This window comes from Lepus europaeus, chromosome X (genome assembly GCF_033115175.1).
Source record: "Lepus europaeus isolate LE1 chromosome X, mLepTim1.pri, whole genome shotgun sequence".
Lineage (NCBI taxonomy): Eukaryota > Metazoa > Chordata > Mammalia > Lagomorpha > Leporidae > Lepus > Lepus europaeus.
Window position 1 is genome coordinate 7,394,775 of NC_084850.1, and position 15,578 is coordinate 7,410,352.

The window sequence follows — 15,578 nt, forward strand, 5'->3', positions numbered from 1 at the left end:
ATAGTGAAGGCATGCAAACACACACACACACACACATATTAGCCAGTTGAATAGACCATAATTTCACACTAAATGAGAGTAGTCACTTGGATGGTAAACAAAGAGAAATTCAAAGTACCGGAATAATAACCAGATAAAGTTACAGGTCTATGGATTAAGAATCTCATTTATCAAGTAGCCTTTGGCTTGTCGGGGACTGCATGTTCCTCTGAGCTTTTGCAGTAGTCAACATGTTCTTTAGATACTCAGCAACTGGCTAAATGGGCTGTTGAGTGGAAGAATCACAGAAAATGTTATTTGGTACATGATTCGGTGGAATATGCACAATGAGCCTATATAATGGTTCTCCCCAATAATAATAACAAAAAGTAAAGGCTAAAGTTGTCTTAGATTAGGTTTAAGTAGTTGACTTCTCTTTAGAACATTTAAAATTAAAAATAGAAAAAGAATTGTAAAATAATTGGCAATCTTATATGAAATTCAATTTTCTACTTAAAACACATTGACAGTAATGTTCATTTTCATTATCTGCTCCTTAGCTTCCCTCTACCTTCTTTATGCCTTTCAAAACCTTCTCAAATAAAGTAATTAGATAAAAGAATCCTATGGATTTGACTGTATTGGTTGAAACCTGCCACTACCTAGTAACTCAACTGTGGGATTTTAACATAATTTCCTCATAAGAAAGCTCAATTCCAGGCCGGCACCACGGCTCAATAGGCCAATCCTCCACCTGTGGTGCGGGCACACCGGGTTCTAGTCCCAGTTGGGACACCGGATTCTGTCCTGGTTGCCCCTCTTCCAGGCCAGCTCTCTGCTGTGGCCCGGGAGTGCAGTGGAGGATGGCCCAAGTGCTTGGGCCCTGCAGCCCATGGGAGACCAGGAGAAGCACCTGGCTTCTGGCTTCGGATCAGCGCGGTGCGCAGGCAGCAGCACACCGGCCAAACGGTCATTGGAGGGTGAACCAACGGCAAAAGGAAGACTTTTCTCTCTGTCTCTCTCTCTCACTGTCCACTCTGCCTGTCAAAAAAAATAAAAAAAAGCTCAATTCCAACTTTTGGAAAACATTATTGTTTGTTAATTACTCTGTTCAACTTCTTATGTGATTCTCCAACTAAAGGTACCTTTCTCCAAAAACTTGTAAGATCATATAAATCAGGAGACAAATTGGAAACTCAAGTTCAAGAAATACAGGTGAGTCTTCAGATAATTTTGGCTGGCATTCACTTTCCCCCATCCTCTCTTTCCTTCACTGTCCCAGGGAATTTTTTATTTTCACTAAGTTCTGAGCTAGGTATTGTGGCATAGCAGATGAAGTAGCTGCTTGAGACACCCGCATCCCAAACCAGAGTGCCTGGGATCAAGTCCTGCCTATGCTTCTGATCCAGCTTCCTGTTGACTGGATATTGCCCAGCCCTGCCTGGGGCAATGGGGCCCAATGAGCAAATGAGCTTCCACCTCATCCAACAGCAACAAAAGTGATCTGAGTTTGAAAACTCTTCCCTCATCTCCAGTGAAAGTGGAGCATGATCAGGTGCTAGTTTTGCACCCTCACTTGCAAGTATTTACACCATGCCGATTTGTGTCCCACTTCTGTGGAGATGATGTCAGTGGGGCTGAAACTGGAAGGTGGGAGCTGTACTTGTACTCCACATGTCTTCAAAGTCATATTGTGAGTTTAGGTCTCATCTTTGCTAAAATACTGTCAGCAGGACCCAGTGGGAAGATGAACGTTCATACCTGCTTTACCCTCAACAAAGGAATGGATATTTAACATGAAAGAATTAAATAGGACACAGTGGCTCATAGTAAAATGGCCCCACATATCCAGGACTTACTAGAAAATTACTTATTATACCAAGAACCAGGAACATAAGAACTTGAGTGAAAAAGACAACCAATAAATTGAACAGAGAGCAAGAGTGGTCATCTTGTGTTATGACTGTCATTTTTAGACTTTATTTATACACCTGTGGGACTGTGGTCTTCCTACAGTTTACTTGTTGAATATTATCACTGGTGGTGAATTAAGGCTGTGATTATAGAGTGGATTAAAATTATGTCTTTGTAAAAATTCATGGAAAGAAGGGAGCAAAGGAGGGGGATTGGCAGAGGAAGAAGGGGAGGGAGAGAAGCATAGTTATCTTCTTAGAACTGTATCTATGAAATACATTAAATCTATTTTCTTTATATTAATAAAAATAAAAATATATCAAATGTCCAAGGGTTGATGATTCCTGTATAAAATTTTATGTAATGTTGTATCTGCTATTAAATGAGTACATCTGGTATTCCTATATATCATCTAAATTTTTGAAATATCTATTGATTTATTTGAAGGGCTGATATACAAAGAGAGACAGAGGTAGATCTTCTATCCACTAGTTCACTCCCAAGTAGTGAAACAGCCAGGTAAGACCCAGGCCAAAGCAAGGAGCCAGGAATCCCATCCTGGTCTCCCACAATTGTGGCAGGGACCCAAGAACTTGGACAATCTTCTGCTGTTTTCCCAGGTGCATTAACAGGGAGCTGGATTGGAAGTGGAGCAGTTGGGACTCAAACCAGAACTCTAATAAGGGATGCCAGTGTTGTAAGTGGCATCTTAGCTACTGTGCCACAGTGCTAGCCCCTAAAGTTTTCTTTACTTTACCCTAACTGGCCCCTAACACTTGAAATTCCAAGTTTAGTTAATAATTTGTTGTATTGGATTTTTTCTGTTTAAATGACTTTATTGTTCTTCCTCTTTGATTTGATCCTGGGTATTATAGAAGTAAGAAATTTTTGTGTGTTTTTGGGCTTCCCTAAGTCCTGTTATTCTGTTATCCCTTATATATGCCAAGCTATGGTCATGACTTCCTTTGAAATTAATGCAAAAGAGACCACAGAAGGAGATAAATAGCACTTGAGCTGGTGGCTCACAAAGACATTTGGTCTATTATAGGATATTTGGCTTCCACTGGGCTGACTGAAATGGTAACCGATGGAAAAAATTGATTTATAAGTAAATTATACAGAAAGACAAAAATTAAATGTGTAAAAGTATCATATAGAAATAATGTTGTGATGCAATATAACTTTAATTCACTTATTTTTTATTTTATTTATTTATTTATTTTTGACAGGCAGAGTGGACAGTGAGAGAGAGACAGAGAGAAAGGTCTTCCTTTTGCCGTTGGTTCACTCTCCAATGGCCGCTGCAGCCAGTGCACTACGGCTGGTGCACCACACTGATCCAAAGCCAGGAGCCAGGTGCTTCTCCTGGTCTCCCATGGGCTGCAGGGCCCAAGCACTTGGGCCATCCTCCACTGCACTCCCGGGCCACAGCAGAGAGCTGGACTGGAAGAGGGGTAACCGGGACAGAATCTGGTGCCCTGACCGGGACTAGAACCCGGTGTGCCAGCACCGCAAGGAGGAGGATTAGCCTATTGAGCCGTGGCGCCGGCCTGCAATATAACTTTAATTCACTTAAATGATGTCAAGAAACTCAAATGAAACATTTGAGATATTCTGAGAAATTTTGTTGGATAGACAATATTTCCTTAATCACAATCCAACTCGAAGGCTAAATGCTGGTTTGAAGTTGTCAAAGAAGTCTGGTAGACTAATGGGAGGTGGGCCTAGGGATGACTAGAAGAGAGAGACTTTCTTGCTCTCCTACATGAAGCACATAGTTACTATAGTTGCTTCTTCTGTTCCTGCACTTCTCTATCACTGGCCAGGGGAAACCCAATTCAGACCAACAAAGGAATATTCAAGATCGTAAGTAGGAGAGAATTCTGTCCAGCTCTCTTCCAATAAAGCTCTATCTGGACTGCAATGTCTAGGTATGATGGGTGAGTCAAATGATCTTTTCTGTTTAGTAGCTGACTTTTGGGAAAGGCAAAATAGTTTTCATTTGCCAACTATATTGTTAAAACCCAAAAGAATATTGCAGGCAAATATTCTAAATCTTGGAGGAAGAAATAATTGGAAGAAGGCTTATTCTCTCAGTCCTAAAATCTGTCCCACTAAATGCAAAGGAGATAGGGACACATACTCAGGGAATGGTGAAAGGCAGAGAAGAATGGAATTGTTATGTTCCATATTATTTGGATATGTCCTAGTCATCCCCCATGGATTGTGAATGTTGGAATATTGATTTGAAGGGTACAATGAAAACTTTGGAGTTTGAGTAGAATTAATTTTTTTTTGTTTTTATTAATTTTTAGAAAGATTTATTTGAAAGGCCAAGTTACAGGGAGAGAGACAGTGACAGAGGGATAGAGACAGATACAGTGAGACAGAGAGACATCTTTCATGTACTGGTTCACTCCCACATGGCTGCAACATCTGGGACTGGGCCAGGCTGAAATCAGGATCCTAGAACTCCATCCTGGTCTCCCATTAGGGTGGGTAGGGGCCCAAGCACTTGAGCCATCTGCTGCTGCTTTCTCAGGGGCATTAGATGGGAGCTGTTCAGAAGTGGAGCAGTTGGGATTCGAAACAGCTTTCATTTGGGATGCTGGTGTGGTAGGTGGCAGCTTAACCTGCTGTGCCACAATGCTGGCCCCAAGATTGCCACTTTTAGACATACTGGGTGTGATATCTCATTGGCAGAAATGTTATCTGTGTGGATAAAAATATGATTGGTACCTCTTACGGTGAAGTAATGCTCAAAAAACACAGTGTGAGTGGTAGCTCTGAGATAGTGGTCTAGCAATCCGCACAAAGCTGTCCTTCCTTAAATCAATACACTTTCTGGACTGAGTCATCTCAGGGACCCCTAACAAATGCTTTGTAAAGTTGAAGCCATAGGGAATGAGCTCTCCAAGGAAAAATTTCATATGCATGTTATTGAGGGTTTACATCACTGTTAAAAGTGGGGTGTGGTTACGGTGCTCCTCTCTGTCTTTTCATCAGTTCTTCTCTCTGCAGAATCAACTGTCCCTGTTTCCTGTACTAACTTAAATAATATTTGAAGTTACCAAATTATTAAAAGTTAAACATAAGCCAGCGCCGCCGTAGCTCAATAGGCTAATTCTCTGCCTTGTGGCGCCAGCACACCGGGTTCTAGTCCTGGTCAGGGCGCCGGATTCTGTCCCTGCTGCTCCTCTTCCAGGCCAGCTCTCTGCTATGGCCTGGGAAGGCAGTGGAGGATGGCCCAAGTCCTTGGGTCCTGCACCCGCATGGGAGACCAGGAGAAGCACCTGGCTTCTGGCTTTGGATCAGCGAGATGCGCCGGCCGCAGCGGCCATTGGAGGGTGAACCAACGGTAATAGAAGACCTTTCTGTCTCTCTCTCTCTCTCTCACTGTCCACTCTGCCTGTCAAAAAAAAAAAAAGTTAAACATAGTTAAGTTAAATGAGGGTCTTAAATATCTTTGCACTATTATTTATTGATGTATTACTTACATGTTTATTTATTAACTTATTTTATTTATTATGTGAAAGCTGGATTAACAAGGATGAACCGTAGTTCAGAACTCTTGATAATTATAAAATATTAAATTGTCTTTTTAATTTTATATACCATTAAGTTTCCATTTTCAACCCTGTATACTTATAGAGAGCACATAGTCAATAATTGGAGGTACTGCAGAACTGGACCAGTGCATGGAAAGCAGGTAACAAATTTTATTTTCTGGGATAAGAACATGGGCAGAGTCTTATTATTCCTGCTGGCTAAGCCCTCTTTAACCAAATTTATAGTTATGGCAAACCTGAATTTTTTGTATTGCTGCATCACAAGAGGCCACAGTCTTCACCCCTACTTCATATCTTGGTTAAAATTTAGATTGTTACCAAAAGGAAGGAAACTTTTCTATTTTCGCCTCCTAACATTACTACCCACATGCAGTATGAGTCTACATATGGCACATCCCACTCTCCCTCATAAGCTGTATATTTTCACTGGATAGAAAGTCTGACTGCTTTAGATATGTATATATGATAACAGTGACACCATTGAAGATTGTTTTCATATTCAATTGCATGTCTGCTTCTGGAAGAGAGAGAGAGAAGAGAGAAAGAGAGAGATTGAGATTGTTTTTGGAATATGTAGGGATTGTTGTTTAAGGGTGAGTTGGCCAAGAATAGTTGTGGGTTTTTTAAAAAGATTTATTTTACTTATTTGAAAGTCAGAGTTACACAGAGAGGAGAGGCAAAGAGAGAGAGAGGTCTTCTATCCGCTGGTTCACTCCCCAATTGGCTGCAATGGCTGGAGCTGCACCAATCCAAAACCAGGAGCCAGGATCTTCCTCCAGGTTTTCCCATGTGGGTGCAGGGGCCCAAGGACTTGGGCCATCTTCTACTGCCTTCTCAGGCCATAGCAGAGAGCTGGATAGGAGTGGAGCAGCTGGGATTCAAACCAGTGCCCATATGGGATGCCAGCACTGCAGGCGGTGGCTTCACCCATTAGGCCACAGTGCCGGCCCCCAGAATAGTTTTTAGGAATATCTAGTTCATCTACCTTCCTGGATGATATGTGGGAAAAGATGATATGAATGATATACTCATCCCAAGTATGACTATGATATAGTTTATAATCAGAAATTTTACTGTTGAACATTATTTTTGGACTTGGTTACAGGCCCAGGGTATCTTGGAATTTATGTGCTTGATTGATTATAGGTCTGGCTGACAATAACCCACTTCAAAGGAGTCACTGAACAAAGGAAACCTTTCCAAATATTCTAAAGAATGTTTTAAACTTAGAACTCTAAATAATAGCCTTTGCAATTAATCCTTGGAATATCAAAAGCATTTAAGGGCAGTAACACATGGAGCATTTGAGAGGATTAGTACATGAATATAGAAGGAATGAATGGGGTAATGAACTTCTCATGACAGAGAAAGAATGTGTATTTAGGGGAATGCTGTTTCCTTCCACATTGACCATGTCATAAAGACCTTAAAATACATATGAGAAGTACCATACATGAAGCAGACACTGCTTCAAAACCATAAAAAGGAGAGCTCCCTTTGACGGTGAAGGTGGTAGATCTAGGAAGATGACCCTTGATTCCACAAAGATAAGTGAACCAGTTAGTCCAGGGACTTGAATCCTGTGAATGTATTACTTCAGTCTTTATTCCCAGGTCTCTAGAAGATCCCCCAAAACACCAAAGACTACTATACACTTGGGTTTATTCCTTAACTGCCCACTTCAAAAAATCCTTTGAATCCTCACTTTCTCTCCTGAAGAAAAACAAAAAAGGATAGTTATTTTTCTTTGTTCTCCAGGGAGGAGCTCCTTTTCTATTCCATTACACTTCCTTATGACTGGCTGCAGGGCACAGCTGAGGTAGAAATAAGTACTAGTCAAAAGACTGTTGGTGGTAAAGGAGGCCATGGAGATTTTATTCACAACAAACTTCTTATCACAGATCACATACTTGGGCCACAGATGGCCCAATGAATTTATTGAAGATGTGAAATTTGTAATGGTTCTGTGACATGGAAACTTGATTCCTTAATTTAAACTATTGAGAGAAAAAAGGGACCTAGGGAAGTCCAATGTAAGTGTTTCTCTCTGAGTCTCTTACTCTCTGTGAAAAGTGACTTAGCTAGAGGTGTGTTTTCAAATCCTCTTTCCTGTGCTTGCCTGAATTAAGTATCATAGCTGTCATTCTTTTCAACTATGATTTGTTTGTTCTCTCCTATCTCACTCCCATGCTCTTTCATCTTCTGTCAGGTTCAATTAATCATCTGAAAATTAGACTGTTGGTGGCCTGTTTTACAAAATGGAAATGTGTCAACAGCCAGACTTCTGGTCAAGAGCTGCGATAAGGTAAAGTTTAGAGAAGGACAAGGGGACATCTCTTGAATTTGAGCTCATATTTCTATCTTAGAATTGCACAGTCATCTCTTAAATGGCCAGTTTCATTTCAAGAGATGCAGGAAATGGGATTTATATCCTTTCAATATGTGTACTTTCTTTCCTTCCTCAGAATTTTGGGTGGATTTGGAATGAAGGAACTTGGGGTAACAACAAGTATGGGGTGGTTTGGGAGTATTGTGTTATCACTTTTTTGTTTTAGCTGAGTTTAGTTTATTTTTAGGAAATATTCTCAATGGTTAGATAATAATAACTTGTAAAAAGGATTATCGAAGCTAAAGATACTTCTTAAATGAGGAAGAAAAAAACAGGAACAGGTTTATTCTCTCTTGGGTATGAAAACCATCCAAAGATACATAGGGGAGGGGAAGGAAACTTTACTCAGAGAAAGATGGAAGCTGGTGGGCACTAGAATGGGCAATGCTAAGTTCTTATGAAAAAAATGATAAATATCATGACATAGGAGGCTGGGGGAATTGGACATGTTTAAGAAGAACTCAGAGTTATAGGATAAGTTGGGCAGAGAAACTACCTTCAGCCATGTTTTGGGTGGTACCCTACTTAAGAGTGTGCCTTTCATATATATTGTACTGTGAAGTGCACCCTTCTGAGTAAGGTAATGCTTGACAAGTTCGACATTTTTCATGTTGAATTCCCTAAGGAAAATCTGTCCCAAATAAGATTTTCAGTGGACTATTAGCCTCTCTCCTAAGTAAGTATAGCCAAAGAGACATAAGAAAGCACTGGAGGAAATCATCCTTCCTAATACTAAGTAAAAATTTCTAATGTGGACACTATTAATGCTAGCAATTGTGCTTTCTAAATGCAACAGGTATAATCTCATTTCATAGTTATGGGAGGATTAGGGTATCCTGTTGGCCTCTATGTTGGGATGTCAACATGGTTTTACATAGGTTCCATATCTGCACAACAGGACAGCTGAAAACTCCAGATTAGACGTAGACCTAGCAGCCGAGAGTAAATGAAATATGCACATATCCACTAATGTGTTAATCATAAAATCATGAAGTCCATCATGCTGTTTGCCAGACATATTGTTTTATATTCCATGCCATATGCTACAATTACAGTAGATTAACAGAATAGGCAAAATGTTCTGTCTTCAAAAGTTAATATGCAGATAGTACAAATGTGCAACAGCTACCAAATTAGTAGAATCTGAACTACATGTAATATCTGTAAGTGCTATGGAGAAATAATGCAATATATTAAGATTTGGGAAGAAAGGAGATGTGGCAATTTCAAATAGGGTGATCAGAGAAGATTTTTGTGAGAAGGAATTATTTTTGCAAAATCTTATGTTAGGTAAGAGATAGAATAAATCTTCAATCTCTCAACATTTTAAGTCTTTCCCTCTTCCCTAGGAGTAAAAGTGTTTCTCACTTTTTCCTGCTGCTCTTTTCTTGTTGTTCATACCCGTATTCAACCCACATGATTCCAGTCCTGTTCCATAGGATTTTGTGATGCAAATTCAGGGAAATACCAAGGCACTTTGGTTTAAGAAGTGACAAATAAAGGTGAGCATACAGATAAAGAGGCTGTCAAACTGTGCAAGGTATCCTTAAGGCAGGACACTAGGGAAAGGGGAGAAGAAGATAATGATAGCCATTGCCATGATGCTTAGGGTAGAGGGGTTCTCTCTTCTCTGGTAATTTTCTAAGACACATCAGTAAGGAATTGAAAACATTTAAAGTTATGCTTTTGTTGATATTGATGATCTTTGATCATGAGGAATACAGATCAGAAACTGAGAAACAGGTATCTTCTCTGAAATTTACAACTGCCTGTTAAACTGATGGTGGCTGTATGCAGGTGTGTCTACAGAAGAATGAATCTCACTTGCTGTTCTCTACCAACTTAAATACAGTACATGGCTATAATGGCTGTATGTTTAGCATTGCTATAGCAAAATATCTGAGACTGAGTACTTTTTAAAAAAAAAATATTTTATTTAACTCACAGTTCTGGAAGACCAAGAACATGCTGCTAACATCTGTTTCTGATGAGACCCTCATGGCAGATAGCATCACATAGCTTGTACAAGGAAAGGAGATCACATGGTGATAGCAGAAGCAAGAGACTGAGCTGAGGAAGGTAAACTTCATTTATAACTACCCGCTTACATAGTAACAAATCTAGTCCCATGAGGCATAACCCACTCATGGGAAATGAGGGGTGACCTAATCCCCTCCCACTAGGCTCCACCTCTTAGAGGTTCTACCATCTCTCAATACTGATACATTGGGAGCTAAGTTTTCACCATATGAACCTTTCGGGATGCTAGCGATGATGTTTGTGCTTCTACATCCCTATTAGATGGAATAGAGAATGGCCCAGCTTAAGGCAACGTGGTAGTAGGAGAACAAGGAAGTGTGAATTGACAGACCTATTGCAATAAATCTCCATGAGAAGAGAACTCATAGATCTGCAATATCAAGAGTAGATTGGAGCCTTTCCTACTAGGGTTCACTGGTATTTTGTCTGCCATGGAAAATGGACAGGAAAGTGATGTTTCTCATTTTGTGTAAACTGCACAGAGAGAATAGACCTATAAGGTGGCTCTTGGACTTTGAGGCATTCAGTTGGGAAGAGGGAGAGAGAGTGAGAGACAGAGATTTCCATCTGTTGTTTCACTCCCCAGATGGCTAGCATGGCTGGTGCTGAGGCAGGCTGAAGCCAAGAGCTATGAGCATCTTCCAGGTCTCCCATGTAGGTGGCAGGAGTCCAAGCACTTGGATCATTCTCTGCTAATTTGGCCATTAGCAGAGAACTGGATCAGAAGTGGAGCAGGAGGGATGCAAACCAGCACCCATTGGGATGCCAGCATTGCAAGTGGTGGCTCAATCAGCTATGCCAGAACACCATCCCCCCTTCAGGTACTGTTATACAATACATACCTTTCCTAATAAGGAAGGGAAATTTCAGGACTTTTTGACATTAAAATGATTTCCTTAACCCCAGTCCTCATCACTGTTCATTAAAAACCTGCAAAATAGGTATGATGCTTCTCAGACTTCACCACCTCCATAGTTAAAAGACCTTTCAGTCTTGTTGCTTATTTTAATAAGGAACTCCAATTTAAAACTAGAATTTATTTTACTTGTATTTTCTTCCAATATGTATATTTCAAACTTTACAAATATGTATATATAGTTTTAAATTTTAATTTATATACAATAATATTTTGGGGGAAATTTCTGTAATTTTAAATGAATGTGAACTTATATAATATTCAGCAAAGAATCCTACCAGATGCTTTCGGGTCAAAATTCCACCTTCAGATTCTAGAACCATTTCACCATACTTGTTCTCCAGTTTTTTGGAGTAGTGTGATGAGTATTTCCATGGAAACTCTGAAATCAAGTAGCATGTGTCATAGAAGAAAAATGCAAAACCACAAAGTGCTCTAGGTAAATAGCCAGAAATTCCAGGCACCCAGAGGAATATATGGGCATCTCTAGGACTCAAGCTCCTATCTATTTTGTAAATCATTCTGATAATGGAAGCAAAAGGGATTTCTACTCTGTAACTCACAAATTAGTAATTATTTTCCTGTTTTTTACTTTTATGATCTTGCAGTTTTTCACTGCTTATTCTGTAGTTTTAGAGTTAAGAATAGTAACTAATTAAGAAGGCTTCAGATATTTGAGTAATGATGTTGGGATTGAGTATTGGAGTATATTTTCTTTTCAACTAAGATCTGGGGCCTTCAAACTACCAATTAAGACTTTATTAGAACACTCAGGGGAAAAAAGCAGGAAAAGGCACTTCAGAATATTTATTCCATTAGCAAGAGGATGTAAGGACAAGGCTTAGTAGTTCTCAGTTCTGAACACTGCCATATAAAACCTGTTATACATGTGGGTATAGCACTTAGGAGGGATGGAAGAAGAAAGACAGTGGGGTTGGTATTACAAAAGCCCTTTGGATAAATGTCAGTAGAGACGTAGAGCCTCAAAGCATTGAGTGGTCATTTCAAAAGGACTCATGTAGGTGTTTAGGTGGGCCTTCCACACTTAGACATGCAGTGTGTGTGTGGTTCTACTCCAGAAACTGGTGATCGTATACAATTAAATATAATTGATGCCTCTGCAAGGAGAGTAACACATACCACGTACAACATAGGTGGTAGGTATGTTTTGTTGCACGCAAAGGGAAGCTTTCCCAAGAGTGCAAAATTGTCACCCCTGCACTCCCTAGTGCTAGCCTCCTTCAAGGAAATTCTTTTAGGTACTCGTTCAGAGACAAGTTCTGGGACGTGAAAGTCCTGACAAAAAAACAACCAAATAAAACAAATCCTCCTGCTCTTCCTTCTGTGATTCGTATCCACTTTCCGAAGTTCCCTGATGGAAAGGTGAACAAGACTTTTAATATAGTCATGGTGCTCTTCACTGGCTGTGAAGTATTTTTTTTTTTCCTTTTGTAGATACTTTTTCCTGCCCCACCCCCAAAAATTTTTAATCTATTTTTCTGTGTAAGTTGCCCTCAGCGTTTCCAAAGCTTCTCTTTGAGATCCACTCTAACTCATCCCCACTTCTCAGTTCATTAACACAGCTAGAGTTCAGATTTTCTGACTGTCAGGTTTTGAATCTTGTTCTTTCCTCATAGGCCTAAAAGATCTTTCATTTGAAAATACATATGAATCCATCCTCTATAATTATCAATTTATTATAGTATCTGCATAAGAAATTCTTCTCATTGATATGATGTTATTTTGGTACTTTTTAGAAGTTATATGTCTGTTGTTTTGGGAAGGAGACAGAACTGGGGATGGTAAGTGTCATATACCTGAGTGTTATCAGCTGGAATGGATAGGTATTTAAGGACCAAAACACAAATTTCACTTCTTTGTGTGAGACAAAAGGAGATAAGTTGATGCATTCCTCCTTTAATTTTGTTAAGAAAGTTGGGAATGTTCTGTGTGGGATTCTGTTGTATTAATAACCCATAAATATCACCATACTTCAATAATTTGTAAAAGTTTACTTAACCAAAATAAGCAAAATTGTTTTCTTATTTCTTGCCACCATCACCACTGTACATGAGTCTAATATTCACAGTGCTATTTTTGTGGTTAGACGTTTTTCTGTATTTTGCTTTATTTTTGATATGTGTTTTTGGCACACTAATTTTTGTGATATTTTATGTATAGGATCTGCATGAAAAATGTTTGTTTTCCTACTTTTGTTTTGAGATTCTGGTTGCCTGGTTGTAGTTGACTTATGATAGCTTTATATCCTTACTGAATTCCAGAGAGTGTCATAGACAGAATTACATTCTTGGAACACTTTTCCTGAGAAATATGCATTTAAAAGATTAATAAGTCTCTCCCTTTATAGATTTTTGAAAAATGCATAAAGTTCTGTATCTACCTCCATGGCTATGATGTAAAAGAGTTCCATCACCCCCGAAATTTCCTCATGCTTCCCTTCAGTAGTAATCTGATACCCCAGCCAAATCCCAGACAGCCACTTCTCAGTTTTCAACCCTTATAATTTGCCTTTCTAATAGAATGTCACACACACACAGTCACATGATGTGTTGCTCTTTGGTCTGGTTCCTTTCACTTAAAAATATGCATTCAGAATTTGTCAATGTTTTATGTGAATTGATATTATTTTAACTTTTCTTCAGAAATGTTAATGTTCATTAATTTATACTTGTTTGAAAGGTAGAGTAGCAAAGTGAGAGAGAGAGAGAGAGAGAGAAAGAGAGAGATAGAAATCACTCCCCAAATGCTTGCAAGAGCCTGGAGCAGGCCAAGCCAAAACCAGGAATCAGAAATTCCATCTGGGTTTTGTGAGTGGCAGGGACTCTGTGCTTGAGCCATAATATGCTTCCTCCCAGGGTCATTAGCAGGAAGCTGGGTTATAAGTGGAGTAACCAGAAATGGTCTTGTTTTACAGTGGGTTAAGCCACCCTGGCAGCACCAGCATTCCATATTGGATGGCTGGCTCGAGTCCTGGTTGCCCTACTTCTGATATATCTCCTTGCTAACACACCTGGGAAAGCATCAGAAGATGGCCCAAATACTTGGGCCCCTGCCACCCACTTGGGAGCCCTGGATGGAGTTCCAAGATCCTGGCCCAGCCTCAGGCATTGCCACCATTTGGGAAGTGAAACAGCATATGGATGATTTCTCTCTCTCTCTCTCTCTCTCTCTCTCTCTCTCTCTGACAATCTCTCTTTCAAATAAACCAAAATAAATCTTTTATAAAAGGAGCTAGAGTAGCTGGGACTTGATCTAGCACTCTGATATTAGATCCAGGCATCCTAAGTTACAACTTAACTTGCTCCACCACAATGGCCACACTCTTTTTTAAAAACATTTTTGCATTTATGATAACCTCTTAAGAGTTTATTATAAACCAGTTTCATAGGCCAGAAGGAAATAACAGGACTACTCATAGCCTTACAGCAAACAGGTTGGGAGCTGAGGAGCACTAAGATGAGTCTAGGACCTTTGTTGTCACCTTCCTGAGGGAGGGGGCCCTGTGAGAGAAACCAGACAATCTGTCAAGATGCTGCAAATAACAGCATAGCAAATAGGTCTGTGGGAACGTGGCACTGTGGGTTTGGGTCCATGCCTCTGGGGATCTCCTTCCATAATTCCACAGCCAAGGGTCAAAGAAGGCCTGGCCTCCCTGGAGGAGGTGACTGTATCTCTGGGGAAACATGCATATTGGAGCTCCTCTTCCAGGGGAATCTACACTGGGAAACCCATAGAAGGCCTCATACTAGGAAGTGGGCCCATCTTTCCTGAAAGAAGTGTCCCTTGGCCTGTAGGTAGGGAAGGACTTGTATGTCCAGGTGGGTACTGGGTTGGGGCCCCTGCAACTGCCTGTTGCAGCTGCTGCAGCAGTTTCACAGTGTCTCTTCCTTGTGGGGTCATCACGTGTTGGAGCTGCCTATGACCCCACAGAATAGGCTAGCAAGTCCTGCAGGAGCCTGAGGCATGGGAACACCAGTTGGGATTCCTCTGCCAGTAGCCTGCCAATTCTTGGGTCCCCAGGAGCTCCAGGAAGTGGTACTTAGGCAATGCCAGTATCTTTTGGAGGAGATCCGCTCTACTGTCATTGAGACCAGGTTCTCTCCTAGCAGTAGCACCAGACCACAGACTTGCTTCTATTCCCTTTCTACTTGTTTGGAGCTCTTTGGCTTGGTCTTTTGAACTTGTTACAGTCACTTAGGACCAAATACATATGCTTATCAAAGCCATAAACGTGCCAATGAAGATCTGGCTGACTCGTAGGATGCATCTCATCTAGTAGTTAAGGTGCTGCAGCATCTTGATGCTCTTGCCCACCATCATGGTGGCATTTCTGATTCCCTCCAGAGTCACTCGCACAGAGGCCTATACATGGCCCAGCAGCAAGATTCCTGCCTCTTTTTCTTTTTGTTGCTAAGTAATATACCAAATATTAAGAAAATGTTGGTTATTAGTAGTGATCATGAATAAAGCTACTATTATGGATTGAACAGGATTTGGCTCCCCAATTTCATGTAGATGTTAAAAAACCCCAAATCTTACATTAACAGTTGATGGGTTAAGGGTAGAAGTTTGATATAATTATGACATCTAAGAAGTGAGCCTGGTGAGGGTTTTTAGGTCACTGAGTCTAACCCTCGGAAGGTAGTTCTTGTGAGAATACTCATTGTATAAGCCAAATATGCCTCCTATATCTCTCTGTGTTCCAGCTCACCATATGATCATTCTCAAGACGTGCTCCATCATTGCCAGC

General features: G+C 40.3%; 1 pseudogene; it reads right to left on the minus strand.

The window, feature by feature from the left end:
- Window positions 1-14,460: 14,460 nt before the first annotated feature.
- On the minus strand, window positions 14,461-15,148 carry LOC133753266 (small nuclear ribonucleoprotein-associated protein B-like; annotated as a pseudogene).
- Window positions 15,149-15,578: the final 430 nt, after the last annotated feature.